Source organism: Lissotriton vulgaris, chromosome 7 (genome assembly GCF_964263255.1).
Source record: "Lissotriton vulgaris chromosome 7, aLisVul1.2, whole genome shotgun sequence".
NCBI classification, from domain to species: domain Eukaryota; kingdom Metazoa; phylum Chordata; class Amphibia; order Caudata; family Salamandridae; genus Lissotriton; species Lissotriton vulgaris.
The window spans coordinates 1,198,156,310-1,198,172,251 of record NC_141695.1 but is presented as its reverse complement, the minus strand read 5'-3'; positions in this window follow the sequence as shown (position 1 = coordinate 1,198,172,251).

The following is a 15,942-nucleotide window of genomic DNA, read 5'->3' as shown; positions in this document are numbered from 1 at the left end:
AGCGTGATCGGCTGGACTACGAGAATGGCCAAATCTTCACGTTTGCCAAGCGTTATGATAAAATCAAACAGCGACATGGTAAAGAACTTTCAAACACTGCTGCCATCACTAAGGCTGATAAAAATGCAATTTCGACAACACGACAAAATGAAGCATCTTCTGTTTCGGGTGAGAGTTCACAGTACGAGAGTGAGTCTGAAACGGAAATCAGACGCCAACAGATGTCGGGGTTTTGCAAATTTACCCCAGGGCAAGAAATGGAGATGGTAACTCAGGACCGAAAACTCACTCTCCGCTCTGGGACACAATCGGCCGGCGCCAGCGCAAAAATAGGAAACGCGCAGAAAGGCGGGCCTGCAACAAACGCCGCAAATGTAAATGGCAAACCGCGAAAACAGCGCACGAAAAAGCAGTGGAACAAACCACCGGTAGCCCAACAACAATAGCTACCTTAGAGACTGTACAAACAAACTCACAAGCGGTTATTAACCTTTCAGATGTGAACCTGACACCCGAAGAAATTTCTATACTCTCGTTGGGACTATCGTATAGTCCAAAGGCAAATTTTGACTATGCAACTACAAAAATCGACATCTTTAAGTTTGTCCGGAAGCTGAAGCTACGGAAACACTTTGCATCTCGGACTAGCTCCAGTGGCAATCTTGGAAATATCAGTGAGGCGACAGCTCCCACCACCAATCTAACTGGTAGTGAAGGTGATACTACGGTGTTGGGTGCAGCCCTAACACAAGAACTATTGGAACTACATCAAGATGAAATTGGTCCCAACACTGAGAGTCAAGTGGCATTGGGGGGCGAACCATTGCCAACATCATGTGCAACTAATTTTAAGTTGAAATCGAAATTTTGCCCTCTCATGCTCAAAGATAATATAGATATCTTCCACGATCGTGTTGTCACACAACTCAAGGAGCTACAAATCAGAACTGCCAACCAAACCAAACGATATGACCACAGAGACAAAGAATACCATACCTTAATCAAAAAATTGAAAGCCAACAAGAACCTGGTGATCAGACAATCAGATAAGGGGGGCAACGTGGTCCTTTGGCCACGTACAATGTACTTAGAGGAAGCCCACAAGCAACTCAACGATAAGGAGTGCTATCGTCGTATCTCCATGCAAGAGGCATCTAATTCTAGGAACGAAATTTACCTCAAATTATCTGCTTGGAGAAGTAAGGGCCTCATCACGATGGATGAATATAAGTTCCTGAAAAAAGACCATCCGGTGACTCCGGTGATATATTTCATCCCTAAAGTACATAAGAACGTACAAAAACCCCCTGGCAGGCCCATAATATCTGCTTGTAATAGCTTACTGGAGAACATGAGCAGATATATTGACTTTTTCCTCCAGGAATATGTGAAGGGCCTGCCCTCTTTCATTCTTGATACCAGTGACTTGTTGAGTAAGATTCAAGACTTCATATGGAGCCCCAATTATGTCCTTGTATCTATGGATGTAACTTCGCTGTATACTAGCATATTCCGCATTGATGGTTTGAGGGCTGTGCAACATTTTTTGGAAAAAAGAAATCAGTGTTTCCATGATCATTCTAAAATGTTGTTGGATATGATTAATATCTGTCTTGAGAATAACATCTTTCTTTTTGCTAACCAGTTATTTATACAGACCAGGGGAGTGGCAATGGGGGCCTGCTTCTCTCCCAGTTACGCCTGTCTACACATGGGGTACTGGGAGGAGCAGGTCCTGAGGAAGCAATATGCCACCGTTATGAACACCAAAGTTAAACTTTGGTTAAGATATATAGATGACCTGGTTTTTGTATGGGATGGATCTGAGTCAGAGGTGGCCCTTTTCATAGAGGAATTGAATAATAACAGCTTGAATATACAATTCACGAGCACCCTGAGCAGAGAATCCATTGTATTCTTGGATGTGGAACAATATGTTTGTGACAATAGATTACATACTAGACTATTCCGCAAACCTACAGCGGCAAATACACTGCTACATGCTGGAAGCCACCATCCAGCACATCTGATACGCAGCATCCCTTATGGGGAGATGCTGCGTATCAGAAGGATCTGTAGCAGTGAGGATGAATGCCGGCTGGCACAATCAGCATGTAGGGCTCGATTTGTTGAGCGAGGCTACAAAACAGACACGATAGACAATGCCACTAACAGAGCTAATAGGATTGATAGAACTGCACTCCTGGGCTCAGGAAGGGCACTAACTAGCTCTGTAACTGATAATACCAATAATGAGACAAGACTAATTATGGCTTACAATAAACAACATAAATGTATCCACAAAATAATTAAAGATAACTGGTCTTTAGTCTCTTGTGATCCTGTGATTGGACCTTATATCAGTAAAAATCCTAGCATTACCTATCGTAAAGCACACTCAATGAAGGATAGTCTAGTATCCAGCAGCCCTGAAGTGGTTTCAGGAACATGGTTAAATGACAGTAAAGGCTTTAAAAGATGCTCAAGCTGCAAAGCTTGCAAGCATGGCATCAGTAAGACTGAGGTATCTACCCCTCTTTCACCCTTTCCAATTAAAATCCAACAAAAATTAAACTGTAAGTCAGAATTTGTTGTGTATGTCTTGGAGTGCCAGTGCGGCCTAAGATATGTTGGCAGCACCAGGCCTCAAGTGCATAAGCGCATACTTCAACATCTGCGAGCGATTATCCATGCAGATACAGCTTATCCAGTAGCCAGGCACTTCGAGAGTAACCATGGAAAGGATGTATCATTACTAAAATATTTTGCGATAGACTGTGTTCCTCCCCAAAGGAGAGGCGGAGATAGAGAGTCCCTTTTAAGAAAACTTGAGACTCGCTATATAATCCTTTTAGATACCAAGGCACCGTTTGGTCTCAATACAGGGGAGGATTGCCACACCTATCTATGATTATATGTATATATGAAAGACTTGTTGAGCCTGTCATCCATGTAAATTCGATCTGAGTTGTCAAAGTTAAATAATTGTATTTCTAGAAATTGGATTTTGTTTAGAAACTGTGGATTTTACATTCTGTATGAACATACTTTATCCCTTTTTCCCTCCATGACCAACTGACATTTCTTAATTTTGATTTTATTAATTATCAAGCACTTGGTAGCACTTTTTTGCCATCAGCTCATGTTGCACAATTAGCATATTTTGCACAATATAGAGTATACATCTTAGGCTTTGGGATTTGCCCACTTGGGCACTATTGCACTTTATAATTGATCCATGGTATTAATATAGCACACCTGGATCAAATGTGTAAATAAATGAATTATAATTTCAGTTATATTTTTATATGTATATAACTATTTATAGACTTTTAACTTTTATATGAATTTTAAAAGTTTGTTATCACCCACGCCTTGTGAATGTATTTGTATTTAACATGCATTTTTAATTCTGATATTGTGCAGAGTTTCACAAAGTTACTTATTGTAACATGAATATATGCTGCTTATTGTGTGACTTATGTAATATACGGGCATTTACGCCGTAATTATTTATTGTGGAAAGTTTAGAAACATTGATAGTATTTTTTCTGTTTCTAACCCATGTGATGGCATATTGCACTTTAAAAGGGTGATCAGCCCTCGTGACGTTGTCATGTGATCAAGGCTATCTCTAGCCGAAACGCGTCATGGCGGACTGGTGCTGGGCTAAATACTAAAATAAAAACATTTGCACCAAACTACGGGTCTTGCTGGTTCCTGTGTCTTCTGATCGGCTGAATGCTGTGTGTTGCCTAAGGAGCGCCACGTACCTTATATATATATATATATATATATATATATATATATATATATATATATGCTTTAAAAAAAAATTTAAGTTACATTAATTATTTATAATTTTAAGTTTATTTAAGTATTTTAAGTATGCTTAAATTAATTATATTTATTATTATATTACTTTTAAATAACTTTTAAGATATTTAAAAAATTCAATATTTTGACTGTCTATATTTTTTCCTATCGATATTTTGGAGTCGATATTTTTGTACTTACCTGTTTGTAGATAGGAAGTCGATATTATGGCATTCTATATTTTTACCTCGATATTTTTGCAAGTCGATATTTTGATTGTCGATGTTAAGTCAGTGATCCAAAGGGGGGCACACCATGTGGCACCCTGCATGCATTCCAGTGTACAGGAGCTACATGGGGCCCTGTAGGGCCCCCTTCGTTTCCCCATCTCCATCCTTTTCATGGTGGTCTCCCCGCCATGAAGAGGCTGGCGGTGTGGAAACTCAGAATATGCCTTGTGGTGACGCAGCGGCACGGCCAAGCATATTGCTGCCCGAGACCACTGCGCCACCACCATGGAACGCTGTTCCATGGTGGTTGCAGCTGTCCCACAACGGTTTGACCACCGTACTTATAAAACGGCAGTTGAACCACTCGTGCGGCAATCCCCGGATCCCACTGCACCTCCAACTCGGAATTTGGCCCTAAGTGCCAGCACTTCTATAATGTGAATGGTAGAGTACCATCACTTCTCAACAGTGGTGCAATGCCTTTAATGGGGCAGTACCTTTGCTTCTCAGCTGCGGTACAATGATTCTAATGGAACAGTACCTACACCTCTCAGCTGTGGTGCAGTACTTTTAATGGGACAGTAACTGCACTTCCCAGCTGTGGTGCAATTCGGCTAATGAAACAGTATCTTCACTTCTCAACAGAGGTGTAATGCTTTTAATGGGACAGTATCAGCACTCCCCAGCTGCTGTGCAATGCTTTTAATAGGACAGTATTTGCACTTTTTTAATGGGACAGTATCTGTCCCTCTCAGCTGCAGAGTAATGCTTTTAATGGGACAGTACCTGCACTTCTCAGCTGCAGCGCAATGTTGTTAATGAGGCAGTACCTGCACTTCTCAGCTGCGTGGCAATACTATCAATGGGACTGATAGAGCGCGCAGGTCACCTGACTATAAATTTACCATACTCACCCGGGCCCATAATCATTTACACATTTACTTAATCAGGCAACCTTCACTCTACTACCAGATATTTTACCTACTAGGTCCTATACCATTGACTTACCAATCCTAGTCACCAGTATCTGTAACCTCTTGGAACAGGGAGTTAGTTTTAAAGTAGGTAGCCAATAACATAATATGTAAAATAACATTTGCACTCATATAATAACCACAGACTCGGGAAGGTTTAAAACTCTTTATCTAAATCTCATCATAAGTCATGATACAAAGATTAAAAGCAATAAGACTATCAATAACCAAGATTAGAAATAGTGTATAACTATGCAAAAGATATATTATGCCAATCATTTAGAAAAAAAAATAAGGGAAGGTAAGAACAAGGAACATGCTATTTAATTAAACAACTTGCACAATTTGTCTAAGGGTGGGTAAAGAAAAGGAACATAATATGCAATCACGAAAACAATTTGAATATATAGCTATAGGTAAGGTAAGAAAATGGAACACACTATTAAAACGAATAGCCAAGCTTAATCACTTTCAAAGGGAGGGTGAATAAAAGGGAAACATTTTATGCAATCATGAAAAGCGTTTTAGCATTCAACTATAAGGAGGGTAAGAAAAAGTGGAGCACGCTATTAAAATCAGAAAACCCGAATTTATCATTTACCAAGGGAAAGGTAAGAAAAAGGAACATATGCAATCAAAGGTTTAGCAAATTAGGGAGGGTAAAGAAAAGGACACAAATTATAATGACAATTTTCCCACACAGATTTATATTTACCTCGAATGGTGTGAAGATCAACCCTGGCCACGGGTCAGTCAAGGACAGAAAAAACCCCAAAGAATGCAGTCGCCAGTAGGCCAGCAGGTGCAGATTGGAAATCAGGACAGGATAAACCAGATTTGGATCAGGACAGAACCACCAAAGGTTAAGACCAGCACCCGCAGTTCACTTGCAACGCCTGCGCTACTCCCTCTATGCAAGGAATCAGCCAAAACCCCAATTGGGTTACAGCTTATACCAACAAAGTGCTTCGCCAGCACTTCAGCTTCCCCGAACCCCCAATTGGGTCAGCGAATCTTCTGACAGAGTGCTTCGCAGCACTCTGCTCTTAGTCACCTATTGAGTGCGTTGGGTCAGTGACAGGTCAGCTATTCGGACAAGTCGGACAAATTAACTAGCTAAGCCTACTCTAGTTATACCATTTTCTAGGGCAGAGTACCATCCCCCAATGTTGCAAGTGTAAGTATCCCTAATTTCGATTGGACAAAAGAAGAGGAGACGTCATCACACCACCCAAATTTTAGACTTTTACTGTCTCTTATTCAAATTTTCATTCCCGCCCATCAAATTCAGGTTCTCATTAAGTTTTTATTCCACCCTACAATGGATGTTCTATTGACAAATACATTGTTTAACATTCTATAAATTTGGGTTCACAAGTGCACGTTCCCAGGAGCATCTTCTAGTCAGTCAGCTCCTTGGCTATAGTCCAAAGATCACTGTTCCAGAGACTTGAGATTTTCGCGCATTCGCAGTTTCAACAAATATGGAGTACAGCGTTATAAGTCAGGCCAGTTTTCAAAGTGTAGCATGAAATGAAAAAGAAACAGTTTTAAAACACAGAATAAATGAATACACTGTATACCATGTATTTCTACTCTATGCCCATTGTCTTAATTGTAACTATAGCTTTAGGATTAGGCAGAACGAACAGTTTAGCAAAAGCAGCAGTGCAAGCTTCTCACATGTGAGAACATAGAGCAGCCATCTTAGTTCTAGTGCGCAGAAGCGACAGATTCCCTCCAAAGCTAAGAGTACGTCATGTCACGTGAGTATGACAGACGCATGCACAGTAGAATCCCTTGCGTAGCAACAGCCATTTTAGATGCAAGCGTATTATGTTTAGTAAAACACATAAGCAAGCTTAGCTCGGACACTCAATGTTGAAGTAAAACAAACATGTTGGTTAATTCGTTAACATTATTCGAGGTTCATGAGTACAAGCAAGTCGCTTCACATTCGAATCCTTGCTCCATCTGGACAGTACATGCACTTCTCAGCTGCAGTGCAATGTTGTTAATGAGGCAGTACCTGAACTTCTCAGCTGCGTTGCAACACTATTAAAGACACAGACCCTGCACTTCTTAGCTGCGATGCAATGCTTTTAATGGGACCGTACCTGCACTTTTCAGCTACAGTTCAATACTACTAATGGGACAGCACCTGCACTTCTCATCTGCGGTGCAATACTTTTAATCGAACAGTATCTGCACTTTTTTTGATGGAACAGTATCTGCACTTTTTTATTGGGACAGTATTTATACCTCTAAGCTGAGGTGCAGTGCTTTTAATGGTACAGTACCTACTCTCCTCAGCTGTGCTGGAATGCTTTTAATGGGACAGCACCTGCACTTCTCAGCCACGGTTCAATACTAATAATAGGACCGTACCTGCAGTTCTCAGCTGTGGTGCAATGCTTTTAATTGGACAGTATCTGCACTTTTTAAATGGGACATATCTGTACTTTTTAATGGGACAGTATCTACAACTCTAAGCTGTGGTGCAGTGCTTTTAATGGGACAGTACCTACTCTTCTCAGCTGCGGTGCAATGCTTTTAGTGGGACCGTGCCTGCACTTCTCAGCTGTGGTGCAATGCTGCTAATGGGACAGCACCTGCACTCCTCAGTAGAAAATGGAAACACTATGGCAGTGAGTACATGCACTTCAATATTTTCCTTTCAAGCTCTGGAGTGGAGGAACACGCCAGGGGATATGTCAGCCTTGTGATAGCAGCAAAACACACAAGATGATGGACAGAATGTTGCACATTGGCAAAACATTCACCCCCAGTCACAGATCTGGGTTTAATCCATCGTTATTTTGCTCACCACACCACCCCAGTTCAGACATAGCCATATGCTAATCAGTCTTGACCCTGTGGCTCATGGGAATAGTCCAGCCCGAACTGCCAAGCCATGTCTTCCCTGGACCGGAATCAAGTATCCTGGGACCAGTTTCTGGCTATCAGACATCATCAGTCAGGATAGCTTGACTCCAGTGGCGTAGTGAGAACGGGACCCACGTCTGGGCATACCCTTCCCACATAGGGCGAACAGCAAAACACACAAGATGATGGACGGAATGTTGCACATTGACAAAACATTCACCCCCAGTCACAGATATGGGTTTAATCCATCGTTATTTTGCTCACCACGCCACTCCAGTTCAGACATGGCCATATGCAAATCAGTCTTGACCCTGTGCCTCATGGGAACAGTCCAGCCCGAAACGCCAAGCCATGTCTTCCCTGGACTGTAATCAAGCATTCTAGGACCGGTTTCTGGCTATCAGACAACATCAGCCAGGATAGCTTGACTCCAGTGACATAGTGAGCATGGGACCCACGTCTGGGCATACCCTTCCCACATAGGGCGAGCAGCAAAACACACAAGATGATGGATGGATTTTTGCACATTGGCAAAACATTCACCCCCAGTCACAGATCTGGGTTTAATCCATTGTTATTTTGCTCACCATGCCACACCAGTTCAGACATGGCCATTTGCATATCAGTCTTGACCCTGTGCCTCATGGGAACAGTCCAGTCCGAACTGCCAAGCCATGTCTTCCCTGGACCGGAATCAAGCGTCCTAGGACCGGTTTCTGGCTATCAGCTGTCATCAGCCAGGATAGCTTGACTCCAGTTGCATAGTGAGCATGGGACCCACGTCTGGGCATACCCTTCCCACATAGGGCGAACAGCAAGGTGAGCAAAAAACGATGGATTTAGGCCCAGATCTCTGTACTGAGGTGAGTGCATGACATTGTTCTGAATTCTGTCCATCAACTATTGTTTTTGCATTTGTCACCCCGAGTGGGTCGGGTATGCTCAGACGTGAGTCCGGTGCTCTCCATGCCACTGGAATCAAGCTATCCTGGCTGATGAGGGCTGAAAGGCCAAAACCGGTCCTAGGATGCTTGTTTGCAGTGCAGGGAGGATCTGGCTTGGCAGTTCGGGCTGGACTGTTCCCATGGGGCACAGGGTCAAGACTGATTTGCATATGGCTGGGTTCAAACTGGAATGGCGAGCAGAAAACAATGGATTTCGGCCCAGATCTCTTTACTGGGGTGAATGTATGACATTGTTCTTCATTCTGTCCATCAACTGTTGTTTTTGCACTAGCCTTGTGATAGCAGACTGATGGTGCAGGTCATGGCAGGACCCTGGTACCCTGTAAATCCCTAGGCTGCCGCATATACGCAGTGTACTGCTCCTGTAAGCGAAGCAAGTGTCATACACTGAGTATGCTCCACCTGGAAGCGAAGCGTGTGTCATATACTGAGTGAACTGCACCTGGAAGCGAAGCTTGTGTCATATACTGAGTTTACCGCACCTGGAAGCGAAGCTTGTGTCATATACCGAGTGTACTGCACCTGGAAGCAAAGCTTGTGTCATATACTGAGTGTACTGCATCTGGAAGCGTAGCTTGTGTCATATACCGAGTGTACTCCACCTGGAAGTGAAGCTTGTGTCACATACCGAGTGTACTGCACCTGGAAGTTAAGCTTGTGTCATATACGAGTGTACTGCACCTGGAAGCGAAGCTTGTGTCATATACTGGGTACACTGCGCCTGGAAGCAAAGCTGGTGTCATATACTGAGTATACTGCACCTGGAATCGAAGCTTGTGTCATATACTGGGCGTATTGCACCTGGAAGGGAAGCTTGTGTCATACACTGGGCGTATTGCACCTGGAAGTGATGCTTGTGTCATATAATGAGTGTACTGCACCTGGAAGCGAAGCTTGTGTCATATACTGAGTGTACTGCACATGGAAGCAAAGCTTTAATCATATACCGAGTGTACTGTACCTATAAGCGAAGCTTGTGTCATATACCGATTTTACTCTGCCTGTAAGCGAAGCTTGTGTCATATACTGATTGTACTTCATCCGGAAGCGAAGCTTGTGTGGCTTCCAGAAATGTTACACCATGCTCTGTGAATAATACAGGTTATGATGTCCAAGAAAAGACGCACCTACCCTGAACAACAATCTATCTTGTAAGGCATCTTTGTAATCCTGTTCCCTACAATGTGCTTTCTCTGGGAGGGGGGAATTCCACGTGCTGCTGGCTGTGCTGTACCATCTTCCGTGTACCTGTTGGAAAGCTTGTGCTGGTGCTAGCCAAGCTGTGCATCCTCTCTGTGTTAGTGATGGTTGTGAAGACCTTTCACTGAGCAAACACCAAAATGGTGCACTTTGATTGGCCTTATAGTTTACAGCACTCTCTGGCCCAGGCTTTGCGGGGTAGACACTTGTCAAGAGTGATATCTGTGCGTGAATCATGAGAAATGAAAGTGTGGTAGAAGTAAAGCAACCCAGGTACTTGTTACTGTTCTCTAGGATGCTTGTGTAGTAGTCTATTGAATGGGAAAATGTACGGTGCAACTAGGGAATATGACCTTACAGTCAGGGCAGGTCTACATTTGAATACCATGGGTCGCTTCGTAAATTCGGACAAAAATGGCTGTATTTAGGCCTGTCAGGTAACCACAGAATAGTACCTACTATGAATAAAAGCGTTTAATAGTACATGATGCCACCACTGCATCCAATTATGCAGTTGTAAACATCACACAATGGGTGTGGAGAGGGTGGGTCAAAATATGAGTTAACGAGTTTCTGAATCCCCCCACAAACTTACACATTTGTGGGAATTCCTGCACTGTCTCTTACCTTACCCTCTTTTAGTCCTGGAAAGCTCCAGAGATTTGGTCCAACAAAGGGCTGGAGTATTTTCCCTTCAAGGATAGAATGCGCTGTGTAACACCATAAACTTTGTGCGGGTGTGGGGGTTGGGTCTTTTCCCATGGACGAAAAAAACAAAAAAGGTACAACAATTGCACAGTGGGGAGGCTTTAACCCAATGCGGAATTGTACTTTCTGTACAAATTTGCACTGGGGAAACTGCAATATTGAAACATTGCCTCATGGCATTCGAAATAGTTATTCAGGAAAACGTGTGACTGGTGCAGCTTTCAGGATTACCGAGGTCCTGTCTGAAAATTGCAAAGAGTAGTAAATCAGCACCCATTTCAGTGCTGTAGCAATACCACCAGTGACCCTACTTCAAGCAAGAGTGTTGGGCCTCATCACCTGGCTTCACAGTTTAAAAAATAACCATTAATTGTGTGGGCATTTAACCCTGGTCATTTGACTAAGGAGTTTTATTTGTTTAATGTTTGTTATCGTCTATTTTTATCATGCATTTTTTATTTGCTGTTTATAAATTCTGTGAGTAGACGAGGGCGTGATAATGTTTTATTGATTTGCATTGTGCTTTTATGGCTGCCTCATGCCCCTGAAATAAAGTATTATCAATCAATCAACCATTAATTGGGTGAAGTGGGCCCCAAAACTCCTGGGCGCCCCTGATTCTGCACCTGCTGCTCTACTCACATCAGCACCTCTGACCTATTCCTAGAAGCCCCATGAAGAGCAGCATTAAAAGTGCAAGCTTATTACATTTTTTGATAAAATGGGCTCTCAGGCTTTAGAAGAATCACAAATAGGTGTGTCAACTGAGACATGAACACAGTAAATATAAAATTAACTGTACTCTTCTGCAGGGCTGTTTCTTCCTCCTCTTGATCGTTTTGCAAATGTCAGGGGCACGTTAAAGAAACGTGATGACATCATTGATACGTGTGTTTACACCACTGCACCCTGACACCGGAATAAACTACACCCTCAGTTGCCAGCCTAGGTTCAATGTCCCCTTGCAGTAAAAACAAAGACTAATTTGTCAAAGAGAGAAAAGCTGGCTGAACTCCAGTTCACCTTTGCCTCTCACCAGCCTTTAAGCACTGAGTATAAGCAAGACATCCTCTGCTAAAGCTGTTTGCATAAATAAATTACAACCTGTCGTAATTATGCAAACCATACTTAAAGTTATAAAATACAAACTTTACTCTTTCTTGTGCAGTCCTAAACTCACTTTCAGTATACAGATGCAAGGCATATCTGTCTTATTTTACCAACAAAATCAACTCCATCAGAGACAGCAGCCATCTTATCCTGATCTCCTTCGTATTTATTTATGTATAAAGTTTTATATAGCGCATACATGACCCACGGGGGTATCAAAGCGCTTTACAATAAAATAACATTTACATTAAAAGAATATAGATAGCATGGCCGACCAAAGACAAACAGCATGTGGTACACTTATTTTTTTCAACTATTTCTGTCGAATTACTCTACAAAGTATTAAATTGCAAGCTACTTCCACAACACTCTCCTGGATATTATCATAAATTCAAAGTTCCAACTTTTAGCCAATCCGGTGTTCATTAATTAATGATATGCTTGACCAAGGAGTCTTCCCAGATCCACCAAAATTGGCCAGATTACACTGGTTACGAAAAAAGCAAACCTGCATTCTAATTCTCTATCTAATTTCAGGCCATTGTCAAGTCTACCTTGACTGGAGAAAGTGAATGAGAAGCGTGTTTTAAATTAACCGATCCCTTATATCGACGAACATCTCCTTGTTGCAGACTACCCGACAGACTTCTGCTCTGGTTAAATCGTAGAAACAGAAACGCGTAAGACAGCGGATGATGTTAACCACAGTTTGGATGGGGGTTACTCTTACCCACTTGTCCATCCTGATCTATCAGCTGCCTTTGGCACAGTTGACCATCTAGACCAACAGTTCTTATCCAGTGGTGCAGTGCGCGCCTCCTTCACAGGGGGGCGGAGGGGGGCACTGACAGTTTAGCAAATGAATAATATTAGCAGAGTAATAAACTTTATGCATATGAAAAAGCAAAATGTAAAAACGAAAACATTTTAATGCTCTGAAATGTGAAGGAAGTAGGAAGTTGAAATTTGAGGGAAATTATTAAGTTGGTGTCCTTAGCGTGATTTGTGGGAGAAGCGCAAGAACAGCAAACAATAGTACGGATGATTGGCGGCCTCATTTAAAGCACTGACAAAAAGAGATGATGCATTAGAATCAAAAAAGACAAAGTGACATGCTAGAGTCTAGCATATCACTTTGTCCTTTAGAAATAAAGCAAACTTTGGAAAACCTCAAACCTTGCAAATGAAATTAACATTTTGATTTGTGAATAGTTTGTTTGAGAATTTAAGAAAAAGCATAAATTGTGCATTTGTTTGATGTATACTTGCTTTTGTAGTTTTGTGTATTTTTTGAGGTTCAAATCATAGAAATTGCTCAGACCAGGGTCCCCGACTTAGCAGAGGCCACCCTCGAAGGGGCCTCATGGGCTGGCACCATGACGCCCGCCGGGGACCCAAAAAAACTGGTTTGGGTTGCCACAGCGTGCCCAGCAGCAAAGGGGGCTCCCTTCTCCATGTCAAGGTTGCACACCAAAGGTGGCGCGAAAACACCTATCCTATAGGTGGCCAGGTGATGTTTTGAACCCGCCCCAATGGGGGATGCGGCCACATGCTAGAAGGGGGCAAAGCGGGGCTATAGTCATGCCGCTGCTCCAACACGAGCTACTTTCAAAAGCCGAGGCACCATGCAGATCTACATTTGAGACCCACACAGAGAGGCAGCAGATTGTCACAGTGCTGGACAGCAGGCCAAGAGAGAATTGGCGAATCTTCAGGCCAATAATCGCTGAGGTTCAATTCTGCTAACATGTCTTTCGCGTAGCATAATCATTTCATTCTACGCGATTTGTCACATGTCTCAACCTATTTTAGAGCTTTATAATAGTCAGAGGGGACTTGAGTATATTTGAGTCTGTGCCAAAATAGTAAAAGACAAAGATGTGCCTTTGAAGCTATCGGATCGACCCGGATATCATTTAACAAAGGTAGTATGAGGTGCTTTTAGTGAGATTTACTAGGGATCTCGGGAAGTTATTTTCAGCTATAGTAAGATCTAAGATCTTTGTGCAGCTCCAGATCTCAGCAACCTAGGGTGCGCTAGACTTGGCCTTGGACCTATCAACCTTTAAAGCAAGTGAAACACCTTAAGCTTCGAGGATTTATAATGTCTGAGAATTGCTGCGGCCTGGTGGGGGACCTTAAGAGCACTATCCTTCACCTGGGAAAGTCATGACATGTTCTTAGTGAGCATGATACCCAGGTAAGTGAATTCCGTGACATTATCTACTGGTGAACCATCCCGAGAATCGATCCAGTAAAGGACTTGTGTGGGCTAATAATACTCATAAATTTGGTTTGGTATGATTAATCACAAGCCCTGTTTCTGTGCAAAACTCCCCAAAATCGGTTAAACAATTTTTGAAGGCCTTTTGGAGATTTGGAAATTAAAAGGGTGTTGTGGGCGAACTGGAGCAGGGTTATCTTTCTGCCCATCAACCTTGGTGCTCACTCACACAGTCTTCTAAATGGGAAACCACCCAGTTGAAATATAATGAAAACAAGGTGGGGGCAAGTACGCACCCCTGCCTGAGTCCTTTGAGAATACCTATCCAATCCATGGATTCCCCCCTAGGGCCCCAGTGCACCTGGCTGTATGTGTTATTATTCTCACACACAGAAGGGGAGAGGGTCTACACGAAACTCCACCACCCCGAACCCCCTAAGTCAATGTAATATACACAAAAGAGGGGTGGAGAAGACAGGAAAACAAATCAAAAGTGTACAAGCAGTGGCACACTTGTGTATGATGAAAAACTGCCCTCACTCACACACAATGTGTGTGACATGCTTCATCATCGGGTCTGCTACGACGCCCGGGCGTAGCCACGCTACGGGCGGAGCATAGGGAGGGGGAACAAATAATACAAGAAACAACGTGCAACACAGGACTGAAGGTGACAACAGTGTTCACAAACAAACACAACAAATCAAAACTGGGTACAGTGATAGAACAAAAAATTGTAGTAGGGAATAGTGGAATTAAAACCGTCTCCTGGATAACAAGTATAACTTTATTGATAGGTTCCAAGGTCAGGATTAAAAATAAATGGATGGTAGTGCTAAGATAGGGTGTTAGAACCCCTTAGCGCCCCTCCTTTACTGCTACAGTCAACATGTTTCGACCTATGAATGCCCTCGAATAATAGGTCACCTCGGTCTTCTTCAGGACGTCTTACTGTCCCAGTCTCCTGTGATACCCCCCTTACCTTAATTAGGTGTTAAAAGGGTATTAGTCACTCTTGCCCATCAATGTAAGGCAATGTGGAGGGAGTTCCGCCAACATGGTGACATAACAAGTTTATTGAACCATACCACTTGACCTGGCATATGGAGGGTGGGGTCCCAAAGAACACAACTGTTCAGATGAAACGCTCCCGCACCATTTGTGCCCCTCTCAGATACGTTGCGGCTGTCTTTTGTGTATATGTATGTGTTATTATGTAGACACCTAATGATATCTAGAAGACCTGGGGAACCTCGATTTCCTTCAAAACATCCCATAATTTGGAGTGGGGGACCAGGTAACATGCTGGCTTCAGGTCTACAAAGACCAAATATAGATGAGATTTCTCGACTAGCACAGTCTTCCAGTAGATGGTCATGAACCTGAAGACCTGATCTATAGTGCTCTTCTTGCTTCGAAATCCCGCTTGGAGGTAGGCCAGGGCTCCATGTTTGTCTATCCATTGCTCTTGTTGGAAGAGGATCTGCCTACAAAATACTTTTTGCATGACGTCAACAAGATTAATGGGTCTATAGTTGGCAGAGAAATATCTTTGACTCTTTTTATAGATGGATACAATTTCAGCCGCTTTCCAAGTCTGGAGGATTTCCATACCTGCTAAAATCAGGGCGATTAATATGTTTATGTATGTAGCCCATGTCTGAATATTGGACAAGAAGAGGTCTCTTGGGAACCCATCTGCCCCGGCTGATTTTCCAGGAGCTATACATTTGAATGCCCTCATTGTCTCAGTCAACCATATGGTCAGCGAAGAAGGGGGGTGAGGTAGAATTTGGAGGGATTGTGTCTTCCAACCTTACATCATGGGT